The sequence below is a fragment of the Acomys minous genome (assembly GCF_964271855.1).
Source record: "Acomys minous genome assembly, chromosome: 11".
Taxonomy (NCBI): domain Eukaryota; kingdom Metazoa; phylum Chordata; class Mammalia; order Rodentia; family Muridae; genus Acomys; species Acomys minous.
Genome location: NC_140492.1, coordinates 76,665,334 through 76,674,446, shown reverse-complemented (window position 1 = coordinate 76,674,446; position 9,113 = coordinate 76,665,334).

Genomic DNA, 9,113 nt, shown 5'->3' with positions numbered 1-9,113 from the left:
TTCCCATTTCCTTAGGAACAGTGTACTTGCTGGGAGAAAAGTGCATTACTGTGCCCTTTGACCGTTCAGCAAAGACATGTGTAGAAGCACAGCGCTAGCAGAAACGACCGTTTCTCGACATTTTCTAACTCAGGGAACAAGTGCACACTTCGCAGATGCATTTGGGCAACTTCGTAAGAAGCGGGTTTTTTGCCTAAAGAGACGTGCTTTAGAACGCGCTAGTTTTGCCTATTTGCGCAGTAGTACAGATTCTGAGTATGTTACTGGGTTTGATGATATCAGCATTTCTCTTGCTTCCCTGTGCGTAGGGAAGCTCAGTTTTAGTCACAGTAGCTCCCACAAGTGTCTCCTCAGCGTGTTCCCATTTCCGTAGAAACAGTGTATTTGCTGGGAGAAAAGTGCATTACTGTGCCCTTTGACCGTTCAGCAAAGACATGTGTAGAAGCACAGCACTAGCAGAAACGACCGTTTCTCGACGTTTTCTAACTCAGGGAACAAATTGCACACTTCGCAGGTGCATTTGAGCAACTTCGTAAGAAGCGGGTTTTTTGCCTAAAGAGACATGCTTTAGAACGCGCTAGTTTTGCCTATTTGCGCAGTAGTACAGATTCTGAGTATGTAACTGGGTTTGATGAAATCAGCATTTCTCTTGCTTCCCTGTGCGTAGGGAAGCTCAGTTTTAGTCACAGTAGCTCACACAAGTGTCTCCTCAGCGTGTTCCCATTTCCTTAGAAACAGTGTATTTGCTGGGAGAAAAGTGCATTCCTGTGCCCTTTGACCGTTCAGCAAAGACATGTGTAGAAGCACAGCGCTAGCAGAAACGACCGTTTCTCGACGTTTTCTAACTCAGGGAACAAGTTGCACACTTCGCAGATGAATTTGAGCAACTTCGTAAGAAGCGGTTTTTTTCCCTAAAGTGACGTGCTTTAGAACGCGCTAGTTTTGCCTATTTGCGCAGTAGTACAGATTCTGAGTATGTAACTGGGTTTGATGAAATCAGCATTTCTCTTGCTTCCCTGTGCGTAGGGAAGCTCAGTTTTAGTCACAGTAGCTCCCACAACTGTCTCCTCAGCGTGTTCCCATTTCCTTAGAAACAGTGTATTTGCTGGGAGAAAAGTGCATTACTCTGCCCTTTGAACGTTCAGCAAAGACATGTGTAGAAGCACAGCGCTAGCAGAAACGACCGTTTCTCGACGTTTTCTAACTCAGGGAACAAGTTGCACACTTCGCAGATGCATTTGAGCAACTTCGTAAGAAGCGGGTTTTTTGCCTAAAGAGACGTGCTTTAGAACGCGCTAGTTTTGCCTATTTGCGCAGTAGTACAGATTCTGAGTATGTAACTGGGTTTGATGAAATCAGCATTTCTCTTGCTTCCCTGTGCATAGGGAAGCTCAGTTTTAGTCACAGTAGCTCCCACAAGTGTCTCCTCAGCTTGTTCCCATTTCCTTAGGAACAGTGTACTTGCTGGGAGAAAAGTGCATTCCTGTGCCCTTTGACCGTTCAGCAAAGACATGTGTAGAAGCACAGCGCTAGCAGAAACGACCGTTTCTCGACGTTTTCTAACTCAGGGAACAAGTTGCACACTTCGCAGATGCATTTGGGCAACTTCGCAATAAGCGGGTTTTTTGCCTAAAGAGACGTGCTTTAGAACGCGCTAGTTTTGCCTATTTGCGCAGTAGTACAGATTCTGAGTATGTAACTGGGTTTGATGAAACCAGCATTTCTCTTGCTTCCCTCTGCGTAGGGAAGCTCAGTTTTAGTCACAGTAGCTCCCACAAGTGTCTCCTCAGCGTGTTCCCATTTCCTTAGAAACAGTGTATTTGCTGGGAGAAAAGTGCATTACTGTGCCCTTTGACCGTTCAGCAAAGACATGTGTAGAAGCACAGCGCTAGCAGAAACGACCGTTTCTCGACGTTTTCTAACTCAGGGAATAAGCTGCACACTTCGCAGATGCATTTGGGCAACTTCGTAAGAAGCGGGTTTTTTGCCTATAGAGACGTGCTTTAAAACGGGCTAGTTTTGCCTATTTGCGCAGTAGTACAGATTCTGAGTATGTAACTGGGTTTGATGAAATCAGGATTTCTCTTGCTTCCCAGTGCGTAACTCAGTTTTAGTCACAGTAGTTCCCAGAAGTGTCTCCTCAGCGTGTTCCCATTTCCTTAGAAACAGTGTATTTGCTGGGAGAAAAGTGCATTACTGTGCCCTTTGACCGTTCAGCAAAGACATGTGTAGAAGCACAGCGCTACCAGAAACGACCGTTTCTCGACGTTTTCTAACTCAGGGAACAAGTTGCACACTTCGTAAATGGATTAGGCCAACTTCATAAGAAGCGGGTTTTTTCCTAAAGAGACGTGCTTTAGAACGCGCTAGTTTTGCCTATTTACGCAGTAGTACAGATTCTGAGTATGTAACTGGGTTTGATGAAATCAGCATTTCTCTTGCTTCCCTGTGCGTAGGGAAGCTCAGTTTTAGTCACAGTAGCTCCCACAAGTGTCTCCTCAGCGTGTTCCCATTTCCTTAGAAACAGTGTATATGCTGGGAGAAAAGTGCATTCCTGTGCCCTTTGACCGTTCAGCAAAGACATGTGTAGAAGCACAGCGCTAGCAGAAACGACCGTTTCTCGACGTTTTCTAACTCAGGGAACAAGTTGCACACTTCGCAGAGGCATTTGAGCAACTTCGTAAGAAGCGGGTTTTTTGCCTAAAGAGAAGTGCTTTAGAACGCGCTAGTTTTGCCTATTTGCGCAGTAGTACAGATTCTGAGTATGTAACTGGGTTTGATGAAATCAGCATTTCTCTTGCTTCCCTGTGCGTAGGGAAGCTCAGTTTTAGTCACAGTAGCTCCCACAACTGTCTCCTCAGCGTGTTCCCATTTCCTTAGAAACAGTGTATTTGCTGGGAGAAAAGTGCATTACTCTGCCCTTTGAACGTTCAGCAAAGACATGTGTAGAAGCACAGCGCTAGCAGAAACGACCGTTTCTCGACGTTTTCTAACTCAGGGAACAAGTTGCACACTTCGCAGATGCATTTGAGCAACTTCGTAAGAAGCGGGTTTTTTGCCTAAAGAGACGTGCTTTAGAACGCGCTAGTTTTGCCTATTTGCGCAGTAGTACAGATTCTGAGTATGTAACTGGGTTTGATGAAATCAGCATTTCTCTTGCTTCCCTGTGCATAGGGAAGCTCAGTTTTAGTCACAGTAGCTCCCACAAGTGTCTCCTCAGCTTGTTCCCATTTCCTTAGGAACAGTGTACTTGCTGGGAGAAAAGTGCATTCCTGTGCCCTTTGACCGTTCAGCAAAGACATGTGTAGAAGCACAGCGCTAGCAGAAACGACCGTTTCTCGACGTTTTCTAACTCAGGGAACAAGTTGCACACTTCGCAGATGCATTTGGGCAACTTCGCAATAAGCGGGTTTTTTGCCTAAAGAGACGTGCTTTAGAACGCGCTAGTTTTGCCTATTTGCGCAGTAGTACAGATTCTGAGTATGTAACTGGGTTTGATGAAACCAGCATTTCTCTTGCTTCCCTCTGCGTAGGGAAGCTCAGTTTTAGTCACAGTAGCTCCCACAAGTGTCTCCTCAGCGTGTTCCCATTTCCTTAGAAACAGTGTATTTGCTGGGAGAAAAGTGCATACCTGTGCCCTTTGACCGTTCAGCAAAGACATGTGTAGAAGCACAGCGCTAGCAGAAACGACCGTTTCTCGACGTTTTCTAACTCAGGGAATAAGCTGCACACTTCGCAGATGCATTTGGGCAACTTCGTAAGAAGCGGGTTTTTTGCCTATAGAGACGTGCTTTAAAACGGGCTAGTTTTGCCTATTTGCGCAGTAGTACAGATTCTGAGTATGTAACTGGGTTTGATGAAATCAGGATTTCTCTTGCTTCCCAGTGCGTAACTCAGTTTTAGTCACAGTAGTTCCCAGAAGTGTCTCCTCAGCGTGTTCCCATTTCCTTAGAAACAGTGTATTTGCTGGGAGAAAAGTGCATTACTGTGCCCTTTGACCGTTCAGCAAAGACATGTGTAGAAGCACAGCGCTACCAGAAACGACCGTTTCTCGACGTTTTCTAACTCAGGGAACAAGTTGCACACTTCGTAAATGGATTAGGCCAACTTCATAAGAAGCGGGTTTTTTCCTAAAGAGACGTGCTTTAGAACGCGCTAGTTTTGCCTATTTACGCAGTAGTACAGATTCTGAGTATGTAACTGGGTTTGATGAAATCAGCATTTCTCTTGCTTCCCTGTGCGTAGGGAAGCTCAGTTTTAGTCACAGTAGCTCCCACAAGTGTCTCCTCAGCGTGTTCCCATTTCCTTAGAAACAGTGTATATGATGGGAGAAAAGTGCATTCCTGTGCCCTTTGACCGTTCAGCAAAGACATGTGTAGAAGCACAGCGCTAGCAGAAACGACCGTTTCTCGACGTTTTCTAACTCAGGGAACAAGTTGCACACTTCGCAGAGGCATTTGAGCAACTTCGTAAGAAGCGGGTTTTTTGCCTAAAGAGAAGTGCTTTAGAACGCGCTAGTTTTGCCTATTTGCGCAGTAGTACAGATTCTGAGTATGTAACTGGGTTTGATGAAATCAGCATTTCTCTTGCTTCCCTGTGCGTAGGGAAGCTCAGTTTTAGTCACAGTAGCTCCCACAAGTGTCTCCTCAGCGTGTTCCCATTTCCTTAGAAACAGTGTATTTGCTGGGAGAAAAGTGCATTACTGTGCCCTTTGACCGTTCAGCAAAGACATGTGTAGAAGCACAGCGCTAGCAGAAACGAGCGTTTCTCGACGTTTTCTAACTCAGGGAACAAGTTGCACACTTCGCAGATGTATTTGGGCAACTTCGTAAGAAGCGGGTTTTTTGCCTAAAGAGACGTGCTTTAGAACGCGCTAGTTTTGCCTATTTGCGCAGTAGTACAGATTCTGAGTATGTAACTGGGTTTGATGAAATCAGCATTTCTCTTGCTTCCCTGTGCGTAGGGAAGCTCAGTTTTAGTCACAGTAGCTCCCACAAGTGTCTCCTCAGCGTGTTCCCATTTCCTTAGAAACAGTGTATTTGCTGGGAGAAAAGTGCATACCTGTGCCCTTTGACCGTTCAGCAAAGACATGTGTAGAAGCACAGCGCTAGCAGAAACGACCGTTTCTCGACGTTTTCTAACTAAGGGAACAAGTTGCACACTTCGCAGATGCATTTGAGCAACTTCGTAAGAAGCGGGTTTTTTGCCTAAAGAGACGAGCTTTAGAACGCGCTAGTTTTGCCTATTTGCGCAGTAGTACAGATTCTGAGTATGTAACTGGGTTTGATGAAATCAGCATTTCTCTTGCTTCCCTGTGCGTAGGGAAGCTCAGTTTTAGTCACAGTAGCTCCCACAACTGTCTCCTCAGCGTGTTGCCATTTCCTTAGAAACAGTGTATTTGCTGGGAGAAAAGTGCATTACTCTGCCCTTTGACCGTTCAGCAAAGACATGTGTAGAAGCACAGCGCTAGCAGAAACGACCGTTTCTCGACGTTTTCTAACTCAGGGAACAAGTTGCACACTTCGCAGATGCATTTGAGCAACTTCGTAAGAAGCGGGTTTTTTGCCTAAAGAGACGTGCTTTAGAACGCGCTAGTTTTGCCTATTTGCGCAGTAGTACAGATTCTGAGTATGTAACTGGGTTTGATGAAATCAGCATTTCTCTTGCTTCCCTGTGCATAGGGAAGCTCAGTTTTAGTCACAGTAGCTCCCACAAGTGTCTCCTCAGCTTGTTCCCATTTCCTTAGGAACAGTGTACTTGCTGGGAGAAAAGTGCATTACTGTGCCCTTTGACCGTTCAGCAAAGACATGTGTAGAAGCACAGCGCTAGCAGAAACGACCGTTTCTCGACGTTTTCTAACTCAGGGAACAAGTTGCACACTTCGCAGATGCATTTGGGCAACTTCGTAATAAGCGGGTTTTTTGCCTAAAGAGACGTGCTTTAGAACGCGCTAGTTTTCCCTATTTGCGCAGTAGTACAGATTCTGAGTATGTAACTGGGTTTGATGAAACCAGCATTTCTCTTGCTTCCCTCTGCGTAGGGAAGCTCAGTTTTAGTCACAGTAGCTCCCACAAGTGTCTCCTCAGCGTGTTCCCATTTCCTTAGAAACAGTGTATTTGCTGGGAGAAAAGTGCATTCCTGTGCCCTTTGACCGTTCAACAAAGACATGTGTAGAAGCACAGCGCTAGCAGAAACAACCGTTTCTCGACGTTTTCTAACTCAGGGAATAAGATGCACACTTCGCAGATGCATTTGGGCAACTTCGTAAGAAGCGGGTTTTTTGCCTATAGAGACGTGCTTTAAAACGGGCTAGTTTTGCCTATCTGCGCAGTAGTACAGATTCTGAGTATGTAACTGGGTTTGATGAAATCAGGATTTCTCTTGCTTCCCAGTGCGTAACTCAGTTTTAGTCACAGTAGCTCCCACAAGTGTCTCCTCAGCATGTTCCCATTTCCTTAGAAACAGTGTATTTGCTGGGAGAAAAGTGCATTCCTGTGCCCTTTGACCGTTCAGCAAAGACATGTGTAGAAGCACAGCGCTAGCAGAAACGACCGTTTCTCGACGTTTTCTAACTCAGGGAACAAGTTGCACACTTCGTAAATGGATTAGGCCAACTTCATAAGAAGCGGGTTTTTTGCCTAAAGAGACGTGCTTTAGAACGCGCTAGTTTTCCTATTTGCGCAATAGTACAGATTCTGAGTATGTAACTGGGTTTGATGAAATCAGCATTTCTCTTTATTCCCTGTGCATAGGGAAGCTCAGTTTTAGTCACAGTAGCTCCCACAAGTGTCTCCTCAGCGTGTTCCCATTTCCTTAGAAACAGTGTATTTGCTGGGAGAAAAGTGCATTACTGTGCCCTTTCACCTTTCAGCAAAGACATGTGTAGAAGCACAGCGCTAGCAGAAACGACCGTTTCTCGACGTTTTCTAACTCAGGGAACAAGTTGCACACTTCGCAGATGCATTTGAGCAACTTCGTAAGAAGCGGGTTTTTTGCCTAAAGAGAAGTGCTTTAGAACGCGCTAGTTTTGCCTATTTGCGCAGTAGTACAGATTCTGAGTATGTAACTGGGTTTGATGAAATCAGCATTTCTCTTGCTTTCCTGTGCGTAGGGAAGCTCAGTTTTAGTCACAGTAGCTCCCACAAGTGTCTCCTCAGCGTGTTCCCATTTCCTTAGAAACAGTGTATTTGCTGGGAGAAAAGTGCATTACTGTGCCCTTTGACCGTTCAGCAAAGACATGTGTAGAAGCACAGCGCTAGCAGAAACGAGCGTTTCTCGACGTTTTCTAACTCAGGGAACAAGTTGCACACTTCGCAGATGCATTTGGGCAACTTCGTAAGAAGCGGGTTTTTTGCCTAAAGAGACGTGCTTTAAAACGGGCTAGTTTTGCCTATTTGCGCAGTAGTACAGATTCTGAGTATGTAACTGGGTTTGATGAAATCAGGATTTCTCTTGCTTCCCAGTGCGTAACTCAGTTTTAGTCACAGTAGCTCCCAGAAGTGTCTCCTCAGCGTGTTCCCATTTCCTTAGAAACAGTGTATTTGCTGGGAGAAAAGTGCATTACTGTGCCCTTTCACCTTTCAGCAAAGACATGTGTAGAAGCACAGCGCTAGCAGAAACGACCGTTTCTCGACGTTTTCTAACTCAGGGAACAAGTTGCACACTTCGCAGATGCATTTGAGCAACTTCGTAAGAAGCGGGTTTTTTGCCTAAAGAGAAGTGCTTTAGAACGCGCTAGTTTTGCCTATTTGCGCAGTAGTACAGATTCTGAGTATGTAACTGGGTTTGATGAAATCAGCATTTCTCTTGCTTTCCTGTGCATAGGGAAGCTCAGTTTTAGTCACAGTAGCTCCCAGAAGTGTCTCCTCAGCGTGTTTCCATTTCCTTAGAAACAGTGTATTTGCTGGGAGAAAAGTGCATTACTGTGCCCTTTGACCGTTCAGCAAAGACATGTGTAGAAGCACAGCGCTAGCAGAAACGACCGTTTCTCGACGTTTTCTAACTCAGGGAACAAGTTGCACACTTCGTAAATGGATTAGGCCAACGTCATAAGAAGCGGGTTTTTTCCTAAAGAGACGTGCTTTAGAACGCGCTAGTTTTGCCTATTTGCGCAGTAGTACAGAATCTGAGTATGTAACTGGGTTTGATGAAATCAGCATTTCTCTTGCTTCCCTGTGCGTAGGGAAGCTCAGTTTTAGTCACAGTAGCTCCCACAAGTGTCTCCTCAGCGTGTTCCCATTTCCTTAGAAACAGTGTATATGCTGGGAGAAAAGTGCATTCCTGTGCCCTTTGACCGTTCAGCAAAGACATGTGTAGAAGCACAGCGCTAGCAGAAACGACCGTTTCTCGACGTTTTCTAACTCAGGGAACAAGTTGCACACTTCGCAGAGGCATTTGAGCAACTTCGTAAGAAGCGGGTTTTTTGCCTAAAGAGAAGTGCTTTAGAACGCGCTAGTTTTGCCTATTTGCGCAGTAGTACAGATTCTGAGTATGTAACTGGGTTTGATGAAATCAGCATTTCTCTTGCTTCCCTGTGCGTAGGGAAGCTCAGTTTTAGTCACAGTAGCTCCCACAAGTGTCTCCTGAGCGTGTTCCCATTTCCTTAGAAACAGTGTATTTGCTGGGAGAAAAGTGCATTCCTGTGCCCTTTGACCGTTCAGCAAACACATGTGTAGAAGCACAGCGCTAGCAGAAACGACCGTTTCTCGACGTTTTCTAACTAAGGGAACAAGTTGCACACTTCGCAGATGCATTTGAGCAACTTCGTAAGAAGCGGGTTTTTTGCCTAAAGAGACGAGCTTTAGAACGCGCTAGTTTTGCCTATTTGCGCAGTAGTACAGATTCTGAGTATGTACCTGGGTTTGATGAAATCAGCATTTCTCTTGCTTCCCTGTGCGTAGGGAAGCTCAGTTTTAGTCACAGTAGCTCCCACAACTGTCTCCTCAGCGTGTTCCCATTTCCTTAGAAACAGTGTATTTGCTGGGAGAAAAGTGCATTACTGTGCCCTTTGACCGTTCAGCAAAGACATGTGTAGAAGCACAGCGCTAGCAGAAACGACCGTTTCTCGACGTTTTCTAACTCAGGGAACAAGTTGCACACTTCGCAGATGCATT